This window comes from Sminthopsis crassicaudata, chromosome 4, assembly GCF_048593235.1.
Source record: "Sminthopsis crassicaudata isolate SCR6 chromosome 4, ASM4859323v1, whole genome shotgun sequence".
Classification (NCBI taxonomy): Eukaryota; Metazoa; Chordata; class Mammalia; order Dasyuromorphia; family Dasyuridae; genus Sminthopsis; species Sminthopsis crassicaudata.
Genome location: NC_133620.1, coordinates 211,065,293 through 211,084,722, shown reverse-complemented (window position 1 = coordinate 211,084,722; position 19,430 = coordinate 211,065,293). Strand labels below are relative to the sequence as shown.

General features: G+C 33.9%; 1 protein-coding gene across 7 annotated transcripts in view; it reads left to right on the top strand.

Annotated features, from left to right (window-relative positions):
- Window positions 1-19,430, top strand: part of KLHL32 (kelch like family member 32) — a 290,510-nt gene that overhangs the window by 1,161 nt on the left and 269,919 nt on the right. The gene's annotated exons all lie outside the window — the stretch shown is intronic.

The window sequence follows — 19,430 nt, the reverse complement described above, 5'->3', positions numbered from 1 at the left end:
ATGGATGTATATATGTGTTTGTTTGTGTATGTGTATATGTATACTTGGAGTTGGAAAGAACATTTAAAATTATCTACTCATACTCCATTTTACAGATGAGAAAATTGAGACCCAGAAAAGTGATTTGTACAAGGCCTCAAAAGTGGCAAAGTGGCAATTCAACTTGAGATCCTTTAACTCTAAAACAAGTGTTCTAGGGAACTATTCTGTGATGACTTAATTATGCTAAACATGTTATATTAACTTCATTACACATTTAAATACATATGTGTATGTGTACATCTATCATTGTTGAATCTGAATCTTTAGTTCTTGAATCTTTCCTAATCCTTTGCTCATACTTAGGAATACTTCTGTTTTTTTTTTTTTTTTGTCTCCTCCAACTCCCATGTTAGTTTCTCTGGCTGTGTGACTATTCAAATACTTTAAAGTGTTTTTTTTTTTTTTTTTTTAAACCATAACTCTTTAACCCAGGCAGAGGTGAGTTAGTGATTTGGGCAAATTTAAATGTGCTGAGAATGCATTATTTTAGAGATATGAACAAAAATGTTGCCAACTTTTACATAGTCAAATGTCAGAATGAGCATATGTAGCAATGGACCCATAACAAGTAAATAATATCAATGAAAATTCACCCGGTAGTAAAATGAGAATAGAAAAAGGTAGTTGTTTATTTTTTGTAGTTTTTCTGATGACTTTAATTTTTATGATGGCCATGAATTCTGGCAAGTGTTTTCACCTAAGTCTCTTGTTGCCTGAGTTAAATTTTTCATATTGCTTCAAGTGTATATTTATTTGGCCTATAATAAATGAACTGAGAGGATAAACACATGCTATGAAAATTCCTTCATCAGTTACACTACTTACTTCATAAATACCCAGTGATATACATTGAAATCAATATTTATTTTGTTTTTGCCTTGCATTTTTCTTTGTTCTATTTTTAAGCAAAGCAAAACAATGGTTTTTTTTTTAGAGTTTTATTAAATCTAAAGGGATTATACTAGGATGTCATGTAATCAATAATATTATTAATGACACAAACGAGCTAAATTAGGAATCTAAATTATGATTTATGTGAATCAAGATATAACAAGATAGAATTCTATTGAGACTAAGGAAAAGTGATTATGGCCATTGTACTCACAATAATTTAGAGTTTTCTGATTTCTCTTAAGTTATAAATCAGCCATTTTATTACAGATATGCCCCGATTATAGAAAACTAATATGTAAACTTAGAAAATGTGCATATTAAGGCTTGGTGATTCACTTTACCAATAAAATTTCTTGCTTTTGAAAAGGACAAGTCATAGCTTTCCCTTAAATGCTGGTTATCTAATAGTTATCCTAATACTTTTTAAAGTGTCCTTTATAAAGATGGAGGGGGGGATAAGAAACTAGTGCAGTGGGAGTAGAGGAGGGAAAAAAGACTTTTTGAAGGTCATTCAAAATTAAAGATAAAGTTTCTTTATCTTTCTGGTTTCTGCTAAAGAAAACAAGTTAAATGAATAAATAATTACACTTTAGGCTTTTTCATTTGTAACTTTTCAAGAAAACATCTATTGGGTTGTTTGTTGAATTGAGGAGTGCTTATATTAGCAATACTTTTACATTTCTAGTTGACATTTTCACCTCAACATTTCAAGTTCAATATAACAAAAAAGGCATCATATTTAAATCTCCCTATACTTGTTCTTCCTCCTGACTGCTTTTCTTTTAATAATATCAAAATTTTTTCATTCTCCCAGGCATATAACCTAGTTGTTATCTTGGGCTTTATTTTCAATACTTGCTATATATGTGTGATCATTTTCCAAGTCCTGTTGATTCTGTGTCCATTATTGCTCAGATTTACTCCTACATTTTCGTTTCCACTTATTGGAAGGCTTTCACTACTTTTAACTTTAGTAATTAGAGTAGTCTTGTGCATTATAGGAACAAAGATTTAGAGCTGGAAGTGACCTTAGAGATTACAGTAGAATTCATCTGCCTCATTTTATAAATGAAACAGTGAGGTTATGTGACTTGCCTAAGATCATACAGCTATTAAGTGTCTGAGGTGTATTTTAACTAAAGTCTAACTAAAATTTCTGGACCTCAGTTTCCACATTTAGAAAAGAAAGGGATTTTCATTCATGAATTTTTGTCTAAATGAATGGGATATGCACAGATATACACCTACACACACAGAGTTAAATATACAGTCAATTCCCAATGATCAGTATGAATATGAACTTTGTAGCTTGTATAAGGGAGTTGGTTGGGCAATCAAACAATTAGATGTTGTTGTAATTGGATATCCCAAGAATTTGACAATGAAGGTAAACTGAAAGGGAGTCAAGGCTTTGCACACTTAAGGTGAATAATACTTTGCTGTCTCTCTCTCTCTATCTTTCTCTTCTCTCTATGCCTCTCTCTGTCTCTGTCTTTCTTTCTTTCTCTCTCCATATGTGTGTGTTTCCTTCTTTTTCTTTGCCTTCCAGGTGACTCACAAATGATTTTAAGAGTTGTTTGTATTATTTCTGTCCCTTCACCTCTCTATTAGTATGGATAATCAAGAGCTCTCTTGCCTAATGCCAAACTCAAAATATTAAATTCTTTTAAGGTTTTTAGAACCTTTACATACCATGTTGCACTGGCAAATCTTAGCTTCCATTTTCTGAATATTAGGCTAAATCCAAAGTTTTTTTTTTTCCCTTAAAAAATGAGTTTTTAAAAATTTGGTGATTATTACTGCTATATGCTAGGATAGGTCCTGTTATATATCTAATGAACTGAAGTAGGAAGTTTGTCTGATTTCTAGACCCTACAATACATTTTTTATTTCTAAAATAATAAAATAAATAAAAATTTTTTAGAAGTAAAACTTGAGATTTGTTTTTCCATATGGGATGATGAAGTCTGTATTAGATCTGCTGTCCAATAATTTAATAATTTGGTTATTGTGAGAATGAATCATTTAATATAGTATCTTTGATATTTAAGCAGAAAGATTCCATATAGTTATTAATTGTTCTAGTAAAATGTGAATTTATTATGCAATCATAAATATCCAGTGCAGTCAGCCAATATGAAACAACATTTTGGTCAAAATGATTTTTAATATTAAATTTTACCTTTGAGATGTTAATAGTATCTTTCATCATTTAAGGCATAAATACTAATTAGTGTGGCTATGGTACTTCAGATATAATTATGTTTTAGTGTATTGTTGCTTTGTAAATTAACCACATTGACTGTAGGCTTTTCTCTCTCTGGATGATTGGTCCGGGATAATTTGTAGTGAGGCTGGCCTGAGAGACCAGGAGTTGATAATGAATGGGAACAACTGTTTTTGTAAATAATTCTTTTCTTACCCAGGTTTCTGTATTATCCCTACTAATTTCTTAGTTGTAAATTTCTTGGTATGTCTTATAATGGTAAGGGCAGGTTAGGAGATAGGTTCATGTGACCTTGGAAAATTGGTCTCAAGGCCTGTCCCTGACACAGTCTAGCTCTGTGATTCTGAGAAGGCGTTGGACTTCAGATTCCCCTAAGGGATATTTCTAAGATGATAATTACAGAGAAATTGAATTTGTAGAGGGAGTTTTGTTATTGCATTTCCTTGTATTCCAGTGACTTCAAGGTTAGGGGAATATACAGTTTAAAAAACATAAACATCATACTCTCCTAATTTCTGAACTTTTCTAAGATTCTTCATTGTACCTGCAACAATAAAAGACTTTAGGAGTTTCAGAATTGGGTGAAATGAAGACTTAAAATTTGCTCAATTTCTTGGGTTTATGTTTTACTTAGGCAGAGAATAACAAATCCAGAGGTACTCAGATTGACTAAGATGACAGGAAAAGATAATAATGAATATTGGAAGAGATGTGGGAAAAATTGGTACACTGATACAGGAGTTGTGAACTAATCCTACATTTTGGAGAATAATTTGGAACTATGCTCAAAAGGCATATCCCAAAGAGATCTTAAAGAAGGGAAAGGGCAAAAATGTTTGTGGCAACCTTTTTGTAGTGACAAGAAACTGAAAACTGAATGGATGCACATCAATTGGAGAATGGTTGAATAAGTTATATATGAATGTTATGGAATATTATTGTTCTGTAAGAAATGATCAGTAGGATGATTTCAGAGAGACCTGGAAAGACTTACATGAACTGATGCTAAATGAAATGAGCAGAACCAGGAGATCATTGTACATGACAACAATATTATATAATGATCAATTCTGATGGAAGTGGTTCTTTCCAACAATGAGATGATTAAGGCCATTTCCAATGCTCTTGTAATGAAGAGACCATTTACACCCAGAAAAGGACTTTGGGAACTGAGTGTGGATCACAACATAACATTTTGTGCTGAGTTCAGATTATCAAAAAAAATTCTGTGAGCTTATTGAGATGCAGTTCTTACACCATGCCTGCTTTTGTGGTTTTCCTTCTATGTCCTCTGTGAGGTCGAGTATGGTCACTTTCTCTTAACATTATTAGGTTACCAGTAGAATATGTAGGCTTTCCATCATACTTGTTCTTGCCAAATGATCAGTCCAGCTTCTTTTTCAATCTTGCATTTCTTTAATAATATCCTTATTTTTCATGTTTCCTTTTCTGTGACATATTGCTAACTGATTATAATGGGCTCCACTTAACTTAGGGTCATGCTCATTTTCTTTCTTAAGATATTTTGGACATACAATACAATACAATAGTATTGGAAGTTTGTTGTTATTAAAAAGATGTTCTTTCCTTCCATCCAGGAAGAAGGATGGAGTTGTTAAAAGAATTATGCTATTTTCTAAAGGCAATCCAGCTTCTTTTTGGTCAATTCTGGGTCCTACCTCATTGTCCATTTGCAGTTTGTTTTTACTATGTTAATCTTCACTGTGAGTAGAGGTAATGTGATATAATAGGAAGAGATATAATAGGATTTATGCTGAGTTAGACTTGTATCTGCTACCTCTACTTAATATAAGTAATCTAAATCGAAGTGTAGCAACAAGAGGAGGCAGTGCATTAGAATAAAAAGAACACTAGACTTGTAGTCAGAGAACCTGGATTTAAATTCTAGCTTAGCTATTTTGAGGGCAGCTAAGTGGTGCAGTGGATAGAGTGCCAGGTCTGAAGTCAGGAAGACCTGAATTAAAATGTAACTTTAGGCACTGATTAGCTCAGACACTTGCTAGACTCCACACAGTGTCATGTAGAGTTAGATGTGACTGAAAATGATGGAAAACCTATTATTTTATTACCTGTACAATCTTGGGCAAGTCACCCAGCCTTTTTCCACCGTTGTTCTCTCACCTGGAAAATGAAAGGATTGGATTAGATCATTGCTAATGTTGCTTCCAATTCTGCCTTCTGTGATTCTACAAATAGAATGAAAGTGCAAACTTAATAAGTTTCGTTTCCTAAAACAATATGTAAGGTTTGTGAGTAATAATAAGGGCTTATGAGTAAGCATGGTGTATATACACTCACACATATTATAAGATAATATTTCACAAACTTTGTGTTGATAGGAATATAATGACAAGTGAAGGAATGAAAATGAAATTCTAAAAGTAATTTCTCATTTTTACTTATTTAGAATTTATTTCTGATTTGTTTCTAGAAAGAAATTGAAATGGCTTACACAATTTAAATAGAACACAAAATGGGATGATTAACAATTTTTTAAAAAGTAATGAAATAGTTAAGAGGAGGAGAGAAATAGATAATACCAAAGTTATCTTTTTAGATAATAAGTTTCACTTATCTTAGCAGGGGGTCTAGAGAAAGATTTGATTTTTTTTGGTTTTGTTTTGCTTCTGCATTTTATAATGTAAAGGGACATGGCAGATGGAGATATTTTTTAGTATATGGGTGATGAAAAAGAATGATTCCTTTAGTCCTTTCCCTCATGAATATATTTTTATCTTGTTCTATGGTTAATGACTGCATCTTCTTCATGTGTGGCCTTTTGTGGTTAGACTGTTCTCTTCTTAAGTTTTGCAACATCTTTCTCAGAGAGCCAGCTCAGCTCTGGTTTTTCCAAGGTCAAGTCTCTTGGCTGCTATTTTATCTGTCAATTTGCCAATGGATTTTGCAAAAAAGTCTTCAAAAATAGGAGCCTTATCTTCAGTTTCATTCTGTAATATTTCATAATAGTTTCCTTCAGATACTCTATCTTATAGCTAGATTAATCTGCTATTTCCTGAATTCAACATGCCATTGCCCCATCCTGTGCTGCTTTATTGTTGTCCCTGATGCTTAGAAGGCACTATTTATTTTTTCACTTACCCACCCCAATTCTTAGAATGCTAAAGTTTTCAAGATTTCAGGAATTTAACTATTGGAAGCTTTTCCTGATGTCCCTTGTTTATTCATGTTTTGCCCCTCTTCAAATTATTTCATAAGTTTAATATATCTATGTACGTGTTGTATTCTTCCAGTAGAATGTAAGCTTCTGGAGGGCAGGGATCGTTTCATTTTGTCCTAATATTCTCAGATCTTCAGTGTTGTAAGTACTTAATATATATATTTTTAAATTTAAGGATACAAAGTATGTTTATCTTGAAGAAGTTTCAGAGGAAGCATGTTAACTGGCTTTAAGTATTTGAAGCACTTCAAGGTGGAAGAGAGATTTAGATTATTCTGCTTTGCCCTAAATAGACCAGAGTTGTTAACCTTTTTTGGATAACAGGTTCTTTTGGCAATCTGGTAAAGGCTTTTTATTCCTTCTCAGACTAATGTTTTTAAATGAATAAAATAAAATACAGAGGACTAGAAACAAGACTAATTATGTAGAAATACAGTTATCAACATTTTTTAAAGATTCATGGATAACCATTTTAACCCTACCCTAGAGGATGAAGCTGAAATTTGTGGTGGAAGTGGTAGAACATAGATTTTAAATTAATATAGGGAAAACTTTTAGAAATAAAAATGGTCCAAAGGTGTGACAGCCTGTCCTAAAAGGTAGGTAATAGATAATCTTGGGATCTTCAGACTCTCTTGATACAAGTTGTTTTAATTTGTTAATATTTAATAATCTAGAGGTCAACTCTAGGATAAAGACCTAGGCCAGTGGACTCCTAGATCTATCAATCCAAAGGAATGCCACAGAAAAGGTATGTCATAATTTCAGTAAGCAATCAATAATGTCTTTTTTTGATATCTTTGTAGGCAATGCTGTGGAAAAAAAGGAGAGCAGAATAGTTGGGTGGATTTGTCACTCTTTGAGAAACCTTTTGCCAAGAGAATTGATTAATGAATTGATGTTGGCACAGCATGAGATCTCCAGTGATTCCCCATTGGGCTGTTATTAGGAATCTCTTAATTTATACATATTTTTATTAAGGACTCACAAGAATACATGATTATCAAATTGGCATATGGTTTTACAGGTGGAAAGCACACTTAATACATTGACTAACAACATTGGAATTATTTTTATTTACAAGATACAACATCAGGATGAAATTAACTAGATGAAATTTAATACCAGGACCATAGCTCTATATCTCTATATTATAGAGATTCTTGAATGGAATGTGTGTGTGTGTGTGTGTGTGTGTGTGTGTGTGTGTGTGTGTGTGTGTGTTTTAGAGGAATCATAAGAGAGAAAAAGTAAGAGCGGAGAAAGAGAACAGAGTCTAAGATTTTGGGATTATTTCCAGGGGCCTGGCATTTGTAATAAGAACTGATTATTAAATTTTCAGTATGAATATTTATACTTTGGAAAACTGCAAATACTACAAATCATGGTTTGACATATTGTTTTATTGATTATCTAGACTTAAAAGTGAGTGAAAAATGTCCAGAAAAAGAACTATGGAGTCAGAAAACAGATCAAAACATACTGCTTTCACTTTTTAAAAGCCACTTTTCCATTTTGTTCTGTTTCTTCTTTCATAAAATGACTAATGTGAAAATATATTTACATTATTGCATGTGCATAACCCCCATATCAGATTGCTTGCTTTCTTGGGAAGGAAGGAGGGAGAAAAAAATTTGGAACCCAAAATCTTTTAAAAAAATAAATGTTGAAAACTATCTTTACATGTAATCGGAAATAAATACAATTCTATTTACAAAAAATAATAAAAAAGATGGAGAAAATGTTAAAAATGCAAACTAAATTTAAGTGTGTCATAAGCATTTTTTTTTCTCAGAGAGTCAGTTGTTAAACATTCATCAACATATCCTTGGCCATTTGATTCTATTTACATCAGAATGACACTGCTATTAATCAGTGAGTTTTGTGCATGACTAGCTGCTATAGCTACCAGTGAAGTCATTTAAACATTTGGTTTTTATTGAAGTTATGTTATCAGCAAATGTGTGAGAATAAAATTATTTCCCCAAATTAGGCTTTAGGTGGTATTGGATTCAAATGTTTGATTGTTAGAATTTTTTAAAATAAGGAAAAATGAAAGGAATTGCACAGAGGTCAACCAGCTTTATTTTTTAAATTTAAATTAAAGTTATATAAATGGTTTCTCTTAGCAGGATCTTTTCTTTGTCTTCTCCCCATACTTCTCTAGCTCTTGATCTGGATCCTGGATACCTGTGGACACTGATGACCTCTTATAACTTCACTTGTACTATACATGGTTTACTTTGCTTTTCTTTGCCCCCTTTTAAGGTGTGAAGCTGTCACCATATTTCTCAATTACTGTTTTCCATCATTCTCATATATGATTTAAAACTTTCTCTAATTGTGAAAGTGGACATTTGGAACTTCTCAGACCATTCTGCTTTCCATTTTAGTAATTTTCATTTTGAGTACCTCTTGTTTACTGTATTATATGGAATTCAGTCAATTTGAAGTAGTGGATGTATCCTGTTGTTCCACATTGGTGATGACAGAACTTTCTCCAGATTTAATCTTAGAGTTTATGTTTGCTTTTTGGTGTGTTAAGATAAATTAATGATCTTTATCTAACTTTTTATAAGCACACGACATTAGAACTATAGTGAAAATTATCTAAAACTTTTAAAGAAAGGGGCAGCTTGCAAACTTGAATAGAAATTATTATATCAGCACAAAGTTATCTTTGATCATGGCTTGCCCCAGGCACTTTTTTAAAACTCCAAGACTAAAATTAATGACCAAAGAAATTTATTTTCAGTTGAAGCAAGAGAAAACCTTCATTGTTATAGGTTCATACAGTTTAGAGCTGGAAGGGATCATAAGTAAGCTAGCATTTAAGTGAAGCTCAGGGGCCATGTAGTGTAAAATAAGAAAAAATAGTAGAGACTTGTAATTTTATCAGTTATTAAGTGACTGCAATGGGCAGTTCAGATTGGCCTGCAGCAGCAGGAAATGGGACACCTTTTTTTTTTTTAAAATTAAAGCCAAGGGCAAACAGTGGGTATCAAAGATAAGTCAAATGACATCACAATATGAACATAAAGAGTTGTGCTCAAAAGTCAATGAAGATTGTAACATTATAGATTTATAGCCACAAGATAAGTCAGCAGATCTAATCACTCTCTAAATAGTGTTGACAAATACTGTTCATTTAGCACTGTATGTCATAAAACTTCTTAAACTGTAGGTTGTGATTTTATATGGGGTCATGTTACTGAATGTGAATGTTGTGAAATTATGATGTATTATCAGTAAATGTTTGATTTGCATACCTAATTTATGCACCCTATATACCCAGGGATATGTAAGAATTTCTTGGGTGAAAAAGGGGTCTCTTAAAAACTTCAAGAAGTCCTGGTCTAACAGACTAAGGTACTAATGGACAGTGGATCATTATTGGAATCAAGAAGACTTGTATTAAAGCCTTTCTTCTAATTACATGATAGTTTTGTGACTATAGGAAGTCACTTATTCTTTTTGAATCTCAGGTAAGTCTTTACATGTATAAATTTTAGAGAAATAGCAGATTTGCATTAGTAGCAAGAATTTTCACATAAATTCTCCACACTATGAAATCCAAAGACAAGATTGTGCCCCCACAAATAGGTTAGGAAAAAAGATAATTTAGCCAATGTCATCTACTCCTAGAATTATGATCTTTTTCAACAAGAAGCATATCTCTTTTCATTTTTATCTTCATCATCCCCTAATCTGTTAAAAATATAGTAGAACACCCTAACATGGGTAGGACATTACATTTTTTTTTTGTCAGAGTGAAGACCTTTATCTTACATATTATGAGAAAAGTGATGCTGTTCTTATCCCTGTTTATATTTCTCCTAAATGAGCAATTTGTTCCTACGTAATTGAGTTTTATCCTCAGAAGAATGCATGCTTTTAATGTAAAGTGATACTCCATCCATCCTTATTTCCTTCATTTTCATCTTTTCTAAACCTCTTTCTCCTCAGAGTGAATTATTATTTAATAAAAAACAATCTTAATTGCGACAATTAAATGAATGGACACTAGACACTAATTTTATAATTGCTGCAATATTTTTGGCTTTGCTTTACAGTATATCATTTATCCTGAAAGCAGGCTGCTCTTTAGTGGTCTAGTGTTAAAAATGTTATTCCTATGATAAGGCCATCTTGGACATAGAATCAGATTATTATGAGACTGAAGTTTTTCATTAGTTATTCTTATACTAACTAACACCATGAAAGTATACAACTGTGGAATTGTGATTAGGAGTCTAGAAAACTATGAAAATATTGTAAAGAAATTTGCCATTCATGAATTCAAAATATTATATGTCTGTAATCATGTTTCTGTTTATCTTCTTTTCAGTGCTTTTTGAAGACTATTGCTAAGTATTGATAGATGTGGTCTGAAAAACTGGTTTTCAACTTCTAAGTCTTTCTTAATACTTCCAGAAGTATGTAAAGAGCTGGATCTGGAGTCAGAGGACCTAATTTCAAATTCATGCTTTATCACTTACTGCAAATCTTGGATTCTGTGATTCTATGGCCTTCATTGACTTGTGATCACAACCTTTATGTTCAGATCCTGGTGCCATTTTGACCATGTCTTTGATAATCACTGTTTGCCCTTTGATTTTAATAAATAACAAAAAAGCTGCCCTGCTGTTTACTGTTGTAATAATTCCCATAAGATCATGGCTATGCTTTTTATTCTTTTAATTTGTGTTTCATTTCATTGTATTCCTTGTTGTTCTATGTTGCCTGTGTTTATTGCATTTCAGAATACTACCTATGTATATCCTGTTGTTCAACTGCCCCTATGTGTTATGGAAGATTTCCTTACAGGGAACATTCTTCTTAGGGATGGAAGAGCGGGATAAAGTTTGTACCATCCATTAGATGCTTTTAAGCTGAAGCTAGGATAGGATATAGAGATTATTTCTATGCAGGTGCTCTCTCTCCTCTTCCCTCCCCCTTCTCTCTCTCTCTCTCTCTCTCTCTCTTCTTCTTCTTCTTCTTCTTCTTCTTCTTCTTCTTCTTCTTCTTCTTCTTCTTCTTCTTCTTCTTCTTCTTCTTCTTCTTCTTCTTCTTCTTCTTCTTCTTCTTCTTCTTCTTCTTCTTCTTCTTCTTCTTCTTCTTCTTCTTCTTCTTCTTCTTCTTCTTCTTCTTCTTCTTCTTCTTCTTCTTCTTCTTCTTCTTCTTCTTCTTCTTCTTCTTCTTCTTCTTCTTCTTCCTCCCTCCCTCCATCCCTCAACCTAAATTTACACAGACCTCGAACTCAAATTATCAGATTGTAATCACAGCACAGGGATTAGCACTCAATTGCTTTTTTTTTTTCTGGATTGACTAATGCCAAAATCTATATGTCCTTTATGTTTACAAAACTCTGTCCATTCATTATTTAATTTTAATTTTCCCTAAAATACTATTGGTTAGGTAAGTAAGAAATATTAAATGAATTTTAAAGATGAAGAAATTCAAAGAAGTGAATGGTTTAAACTTGTACATAGAGCCAGAAAAATGGTCCTGCTGAGACTTAAACCCATTTCTTCTGACTAAAAATCCTTTTATTATTACATGAGACATATTCTCTGTAGTTAATAACAAATATTTCCCATAGTAAACTAACTTAGAAGCATACTTTTCACTTTGAATAATAGGGCACTAAGTGTTATCTCCCTCCCTCTCCTACTTCTCTCTCTCTTTTTCTCTCCCCCTCCTCTTCCCTTCCCCCATTTTCCTTCCCTTTTCCTCTCCCTTTCTTTCTCCCCATCCCTTTGCCCCTCCCTCTCCTCTTCTTCTCCCTCTTCTCCCCCCTCTCTTCCTCCCTCCTTCACTCCCCCATATCTCCCTCTCTCTCCTTTCTTTTCTTCCTCTCTCCTTCTGTTCTGCTCCCCCTCCTCCATTTTCTCCTCTCCTCTTCCCCTTCTCCTCTCTTCTTCCCCTTACTCTTCCCCTCCCCTTCTCTCCTCTGCTTTTCCCTTCCCCTTCTCTCCTCTTTTCTTCTCCTCTCTTCTTTTCTCTCCTCCTCTCTTCTCTTCTCTCTCTGTCTCCCTCTGTCTTTATCTCTTTCTCTCTCTCCCTCCACCCCTTTCCTCCCTGATACTACTTTTGATGACTTGTCCCAGAGGACTGGGACAAGCTCCTGTCTCCCACACAATAGAGATAAACCAGTAAGTTTTATCATACCAATATCACCAGATTGGATCTTGGTTCTTTGTACTCTTCCCACAATTAAAAAAAATTTTTTTTTAAATTTTTTTTTCAAGCAGCCACCTATTGATTGATTTGAGATTTTGAGATTGCTCCAAATTGTCCATTACAAAATTAGTAGAAGCCCCCATGACAGTCAGCAGTGTATGGTCTCTTTCTGTGTTCCTCCTTCCTTATCCCATCACATTATCTTCTTTTTTTATTTTAATGGTATTCAAGCTAGAAGAGTTTGACTACAGCAAGATTTACTTCACCCCTGGTATTCAGACTTTTGAAGGAATAAGGACAGATGAAGGTGTAAAGAAAATCTTACTTTGCATCCTAGCTAATAAAGCTACTCTAATGTCTCAGTCCTCTACAACACAGGTCCTTACCCCTTTGAGCGGTGAGAGGCTACTCTCTTGGCTCACTTGAAGTATCCTGTAGCCTTGAGATAGACTGGAAGGGTGGAATTATTTTTAAATTGTAACTCTTGCTCCCTAGAACTATTACAGTATCTTTGTAACTGATCTCCAATCTACCATCTACTTAGTTACCAGAGTGATTTCTCTAAAGTTTAGGTCTGATTATAAGATTTTTCCCTGCTCAGTGAACACCATTGGCTAGCTATCACTTCCATGATTAAATATCTTTTTTTATTATAATCATTTTATTTATTTTTAATATACATTGCTTTATGAATCATTTGGGAGAGAAAAGTCAGAGTCAAAGGGAAAAAACATGGAAAGGTAAAAACAAACAGGAAAAAAAAGTAAACACAATATGTGTTGATTTACATTCAGTCTCCTTAGATCTGTTTCTGGATGCTGATGGCATGTTCTGTCCAAAGTCTATAGGGATTGCTTTGGGTCACTAAACCACTGAGAAAGACCAAGCCTTTCATAGTTGATCTTCCCACATTTATGCTGTGATTCTATACAAGGTATTCCTGGTTCTACTTATTTCTCTTAGCATCAGTTCATGTAAATCTTTTCAGGTCTTTTAAATAATCACCTTGTTCTTCATTTTTAAAAGAATAATAATGCTATTTTACCTTCATATACTGTAACTTGTTCAACCATTCCCTGATAGATACCCATCTATTCATTTTCCAATTCTTCGTGCCACACAAAGAGCTGCTGCAAACATTTTTGCACATGTGAATCCTTTTCCCTCTTTTATGATTTCTTTGGGATACAGACCAGCAATGACATTGTTGGGTCAAAGGATATGCATAGTTTTATAGCCCTTTGGGCATAGTCAAGATTAAATATCAAAATACCTCAGTTTGGCATTTAAGGCCTCTCATAAACTGGCCTCTTTTTATATTTTATTCCCTTCCACACACTGTATTATTCAGAAAAGCTGGCCTACTTAGAATTCCTTGAACAGAAGATCTCCTCTCCCATTTCTGTCTTTGCACCCTCATTTCTGCGTCTTCATTCCCCTGGGCTCCTTCCTTTAAATCTCAAATCCCACATTTTGTGGGGACCCTCACATCCTTGATCCCTTCTGGCATCCCTCCCATGCTTTCCTCTCATATTACCAGCTATTTTTTTCTGCATGTAACTTGTACATTCTTAGTTATTTACATACTATCTTTTTTTTAACCTTTCTTTATATATCCAGAGTTTGGCTTAGCACAGTGGCTGGCAGACAGGAGATACTCAATAATTGCTTGTGTGACTGGCTATAATAGTGATGGCTTGTCACAAACAAGCAGGTACCAGTATTATTTCTGGGGAGATATAGGGAGCATCTATTTTGAAAGGCAGGGCATGGTAGCAGATCCCAGCTCATATTGCTTTAGTTGTGTCTGAACAGCAAACGCTGTGGGACCTATGTGTGGAAGTAACTGCATCCCTCACTCCATTTTTGAGGATTGCCAGCTCTGTATTCAACCATTGCCTCCTCCTCCCCTACCTCCTTTTGTTTTTCTAATCACCTTTGCAAAGGATTACCCAACAAATCAAGTCTAAGGTCAGATTTTTTTTTCATTCATTCAATAAATATTAAGTCATGAGTAAAATATGTGCATCATAAATATTGTCATGAGTAAAATATATGCATTTTACACAGTGCCAGCAATTTTGTCCAAACCAAGCTCCTTTCTAGACATTAGCTGATTTTAGATTCCTGCTGATGATGTTGCAAGAATAATAGATTTCCAAAACAGGATTTTGGTCGCAAAGATGCGATTGCTTGGAGATACAGCTTTTTTTGTTTTTGTTTTGTTTTGTTTGCTCTTTTGTGAAGCCTTCCATGAATCACAGGTTTGAATTGGTTTTTTGCGATCAATATTCTGTTCTTATTGAGACCCAGGGAAGATTCAACTCCTGTGGAAGGATATTTTGCAGTGCCCTAGAGTCATATTTTAGGGACAGGTGGGTGTGGATTCTTCCTTTAAAAAAATGTAATTGGCATTAGCTCCCTTCACAATTCCATAGGGTATTTGGGGGGAATTTTAGGAGAAGGGCTTTTTCTAATCTGAAAATGCTACTAACTGGAAGCATTACAAGAAAGCTTGTAATTAGGAGGCTCACAGGGTTAATAAATGTGCTTTGAACACTTACAGAAATGACCAGGATCACAGATGGTGAGGCTGAATGTTAGAAATAGAATTTGAAGTTTCAGCTTGTGTATATTTTAGCTTTTATTATTAAAAGCAAAATATCAGTTTTTGTGAGTTGGTTGCTGGTCAGCTTAATCCATAACCAGGTAAGTTTTTACTTCCCAGTTATATTTTTCATGCTGTTTTAACAACTAAAAGAATATTAAAAGTTCCACGATAATGGCAAGAATTGGACTTGCCTTATTAAATGCCTTTTTCCCTCTCATACCAGGTGAAAAGCTTCATGTATTTCTTTGCTAAATGAATAAGCAAAGCATTTATTGTTTGATGTGTGCAAAACAAGGGGATCAGAGTGGATACAAATAGAAAAGTAAATATCAGTTTTTGTGGGTTGGCTGCTGGTCAGCTTAATCCATATATCAGGTAAGTTTTTACTTACTAGCTATATTTTTCACCCTGGTTTTTTTTTTATTTTTTAATTTTTTTCCCCCCTGAGACTGGGGTTAAGTAACTTACCCAGGGTCACACAGCCAGGAAGTGTTAAGTGTCTGAGATCAGATTTGAACTCAGGTCCTCCTGAATTCAAGGCTGGTGCTCTATCCACTGAGCCACCTAGCTGCCCCTCATCCTGTTTTAACAACTAACAGAATATTAAATTAAAAGTTCCATGGTAATGGCAAGAATGGGACTTGCCTTACTAAATGCCTTTTTTTCCTCCCATATCAGGTGAAGATCTTCATGTATCTCTTTGCTAAGTGAATGAATGAATAAACAAAATATTTATTAAGTGCTTGATGTATGAAAATCAGTGGATATAAAAAAAAAAAGATAGTTCCCACTCTCAAGCAGCTCACTTTTTAAATAAAAGAAGAATTGTATGCTAGAATTGTAAAGATACTGGGACAGCACACATAAGCAACTTAGTGCTGATCCAGGAGAAAAATGGCTTTAGAGGGAAGCTTTGACAAATGACAGCTATTTTCACAGAGAAGCTACATTTACCATCAGATGGTTATGATGTCGCAGCCGTTATTAGGTGGTTAGCATTTGGTCAGACTTTGCCAAAGTCATCTGCTAGACCATCTGCCCTCAATTTTGGGGAGTAATGGCCATAGGCACAGCTGCTGACTCTGATGTTTTTTCTAGCTTGGGTGTTGTTGATAATGACTGCATGGGGAGGTCAAATGGTCAAATTCACAGAATAAATAATAGAAAGTCAAAGGGATACAGGCATGCAAGCAAAAAAGATTCTTATGGAGATAATGAAGTCAGGATGAATTTAATTTCACTTACTACCCAGAAATTTAATCTTTTCAACATTCATCATCATAAATAGAACTGAAAAAGCATTTGTCAGGTAGATGCTTTAACCATGCATTTCTTTGGGGCATTGTTTTCATTCTGCATTAGTACCTGCATTATTCATTAGAACTAATATTTTAAAAATATTTTTACTTCTTATTACTCCTCTTCCAAATAGAGCTCTCCTTTTTCATTAAAAAACAATTAAATAAAAATTTGACATCAGCCACATCTACTTATATTATAGCACTCACCTGAAGCCATATTTGATTATTATAATAACCTGAATTATTATGTCTTTCAATGTTTTTTTCTTCACATTAATGTTATGAAACTCAAATAGAGATGACAGTTGGCATTAGAAAATCACAAATTAACACTATCTATGTTATATTATTTATTTTGTTAAATTTTTTCCTATTACATTTTCCCCCATTATGTTTTAATCCAGCTCAGGTTGCATTCTAGAGTATTGTGGATCCTTGTATCTGTTTGACATCTCTCTTTTACATGATTTTTGTTATTGAGTATTTGTATTTGTATTTTCTTTATGGGTTCAAATTCTTCATTAGAATATTCTCAGACAAGAAAATGATTACTATCCTTTACTATTAGACTGACTTTTGTCTGTCTAGTTTAACTCCTACTCTAGGATTAAAAACTGCAGTTTGTTTTACTTGTTTTTTCCTATAGGTAGCAGGGACCAACAATTTGGGTTTCTCTGTATAAAATGCAATAGTGCTATTGTAATACTGGAGAAACTAAGGCAAGACAGAGATTATAGTCTTAAAATATTTTATTTGAGAGGGAGAATCTGTGCTGGGATCATGTGGCCCTCCAGGGCTGATGTCTCAAAGTATCTAGCAGCCAATGTGAGTTTCCCATGAAATATATTATACATGGCTCTTAATCAGTCAGGGTAGAATCCAAGGCAGGGTGGTGGAGTACAAAACTCTGGTGAGCAGGAATCTCCAAGAAGGGAACATCAATCTGGTTCTGATAGGTTGGGGGGTAGGACCATAAATTCTTTTTTTTTTTTTTTAAATTATAGCTTTTTATTTACAAGGTATATGCATAGGTAATTATTCATCATCTACAACTGCAAAACTTTTTGTTCCAATTTTTCCTCTCCTTACCCCCCCAGATGGCAGGTTGACCAATATGTGTTAAATATGTTAACACATAAGTTAAATACAATATGTGTATACATATCCATAGAGTTATTTTGCTGTACAGAAAGAATCGGACTTTGATATTGTGTACAATTAACTTGTGAAGGAAATCAGAAATGCAGGCGGACAAAAATAGAGGGATTGGGAATTCTATGTAATGGTTCACAGTCATTTCGCAGAGTTCTTTTGCTGGATGTAGCTGGTTCAGTTCATTACTGCTCTATTGGAACTGATTTGGTTCATCTCATTGTTGAAGAGGTCCACATCCATCAGAATTGATCATCATATAGTATTGTTGTTGAAGTATAGAATGATCTCCTAGAACCATAAATTCTTGATAATTTAGGATTAAGAAGAACAATGGCTGCATGAGGGGAGGCACTGGCCATTCTGATAAATTAGGAAGGTCTGGAGTCATGATCTCTAACATAGATTTTCCTCCTTATCTGGATTAAACTTTTACAATTTATAATAGAGTAGCCAATCCCAAATTATATCAGTCCTAATGATTAGAAGGAAGAAGTGGTGTTGGCAACCAGGGGGATTGAGGCAAAATAATTCAAGGAACTGAGGCAGAACAATTTAGGGAGACTAGGCAGAAAAATTAGGGAAACTGAGTCAGGACAATAAAAGGGAACTGTGGCACAACATTTGTTATCAGAGAGAAAATTTATAATTTATTTAAAAATAGTAGAATAATCATGATGGAGTTAGAATAAAAAGAAAATGCTGAGGAATAAGAGTTTTAAGAGAATGAAAAATAAGCACTTTTAGAGTATTTATTACCTCCCTACAGTTATATTTCATTTCATTAATCCTCCAAGAATGATGTTTCTTATGTTGGTATCACGGTTAAAAAAAAAGTCTTCAAAAATACAAAATGGTATTGACTTATGCCACAATTTAGTGAGTGGCAATGTTTCAGGTAAATGGTAGATATTCATGGAACAATAATATATTTTTGTAAGTTAAATGTCTCAATACAATTAAAAGTAAAAGGGTATAAGATTGGGAAAATGGAGAAATTACCACTTATGCTTTTTGAAGCCCATTTCCTTTCTCAATGATAGTAGATTTTTCTTAGTAGTTTTTAAGTTCTTTTTTTGATTTCAATAAATTCACTTTTCAAGTAGAAAAGGGGGAAAATTTATACTTGCTGATCATGCATACTAAAGTATGGCTGTTTGCTAATGTGTTGTTATGGCTTATCCTAACATGGAAAATTAGAGGTAGAAGGAACCTTAGGAACATCTAGACAAATTCCCGTGTTTTTCAAAGAAGGAAACTGAGACTCATGATAAGGGAGTAACTTGTTTAATATTATACAGGTAGGTAAGTGGCAGAATGAAAACGTGAAACTTTCATTTGGCCTTTGCTCCATATTTTCTTTTTTCTTGCTCAGTGCAAAGTGTCTAAAAATTGAGGATACAATGAAAATGATAGGATTAGCAAATTGGAAGAATTACTTTCCATATAACTCCCCAACCTAACAAAGACATTTACATAAAACTATAGAATTAAAGATGAAATAACAAGATAAAAAGACAAAAACACTGCACAGAGTAAAAGCTTTCTTGAATATCATCGGAGAATCAAGAAATCATATCTACCCCCAGTCTGTCAGATGTGCTAGGTACAGCCATTGTTAGAAGCCTCACAGACTTGCATTTCAGGGTCTAAGAATTCTTCCTGATCTTCCCATGATGGAAATTGAGTCCTTCCCCATTCCCACCAAAAAACATATGAACCAATTCTTTAACAAAAGGGAATTCATCCAACTTTGATCTCCCAACTAAAAGAAGAACAATTTAGGGAGAACAGCTTAGTGATAGAAAAAGAGGTTTCTGT